Consider the following 1922-nt stretch of genomic DNA (forward strand, 5'->3'; position numbering starts at 1 on the left):
CAACTCTACTGATCTATATATTTATTTGGGCCAATATGGTTGATTTATGCAATAGTCCTTTTTTAGGCCACCAATTACATTTTGTTCCCATTTTGAAAAGTTGTGCAAATGTAACACTTAAATAAGTTACCTTTCCAGATAACGTTAGATTTAGGTCTAAAATTTTATAAGTTGTTAGAAGTGTTAGACGAAGTCTAATGTTTTGTTTGTAAGGTTAAGAAATATATTATAGGTCTGTCATATGATTTTGTATACGATGGAAATCAAGTATGCCCAATTTCGTGGGCTCGAGGGTCACTTTGAGAGCAAGATTGAAATAGACCAGGCATGGGCCCGATGGCAAAGTACAAGCTTCGAAGATCAAAGTGCTCTATGAACATCGAGGCCCAGTATGACCGACCTCGAGATAGTACTGTTATGGTTCCAAAACAGAAAGAGCGAGATTCCCGCAGTGGCCCTAAGATCACGGCGTAAATTCCAGAACGGATTTGTACTACGCGGTTAGACAGTTGTATAATAAGAATCATTACTACAATTGGAAGTGTGCCTTATTTAGGATTCCCCTACTATATAAAGGGGACCCCAATCATTTGTAACGCATCAATCATAGACAAGAGAATATACATTCTTCACTTTCTTGCTCATTGCTCACCAGAATTATCTTTTAGCTTTATTGTCCTTATTGACCTACCTCGAGGCCACCTTAGCTCGAGGTTAAGACTGGCTTGTTTACTGGTTTGATTCAACTTATTTCTTTAGTTTATACATTTGATTCTTTGATTATTAGTTGGTATTAGATTAAATCACATATCTTTAATAACTCAATACGAATTTAATTGTTACTCCGGTTTTAAGGTAAATAGTTTGGCGCCCACTGCAGGGCTAAGGATAATAGTGATTGTTCCAGTACTGATTCTTATAACACACATTATTTTCACACTAGTTCTTGTCAAGAATTTTTGTTCTCAGGTTAAAACATGTCAAACTCACAAAATGCACTTGTACATGGCAATGATGGTCTGGGATTTCATGAGGAAAACGATAATGTGGTTTCTCTAGGAGCCGGTGTGCCACCAACTAACCCTGGGGAAGTGCCGGTTGTCGATCCAGTTGATGTTAGTTCGCATATTACTTTGAACGCGAACTTTGGCGCAGATCTCGGAGGAAGTGTACGCATGGAAGGCTGATCTGGTGGCCAAGGAACACGGGGTATAGGAGATGGGGGAGTTAGCCTCCAAGTAATATTCGAGATGCTACAAGCTCAACAGGCCGCTATTGCTCAGCTTCAAAGTCAGCATAGAACTCCGAGTGTGATCGAGCCAGAAATCACTCGTCGTATCGAGCCAGTGCTGGAAAGGACGAGCAGTAATGGATCAGGGACTGATACTACAATTATGAAAATTATCGAGGAGCTCACTAAAAGAATCTATTCGAGAGAAAATAAGATCGAAGATAATGACCAAAAGGTGGAGACGTACAACTCCCGAGTTGATCAGATACCGGGGGCACCCCCGATCTTAAAGGGCTTGGATTCAAAAAAGTTTGTATAGAAGCCTTTTCCTCAGAGTGCGGCCTCGAAGACCATTCCAAAGAAGTTCATATGCCAGATATACCTATATACAATGGGACCACCAATCCTAATGAACATATCACTATGTACACGTACGGGATAAAAGGGAATGACTTAAAAGACGATGAGATCGAGTCCATTTTGTTGAAGAAATTTGGGGAAACTCTATCAAAGGGAGCAATGATTTGGTATCACAACTTCCCACTGAACTCCATCGATTCATTTGCCATGTTAGCAGATTCTATTGTGAAGGCACACGCTGGGGCCATAAAAGTTGCAACGAGAAAATCGGACGTTTTCAAGATAAGACAAAGGGATAACAAAATGCTGAGGGAGTTCGTGTACCAATTTC

The sequence above is a fragment of the Nicotiana tabacum genome, chromosome 7 (assembly GCF_000715075.1).
Source record: "Nicotiana tabacum cultivar K326 chromosome 7, ASM71507v2, whole genome shotgun sequence".
NCBI lineage: Eukaryota > Viridiplantae > Streptophyta > Magnoliopsida > Solanales > Solanaceae > Nicotiana > Nicotiana tabacum.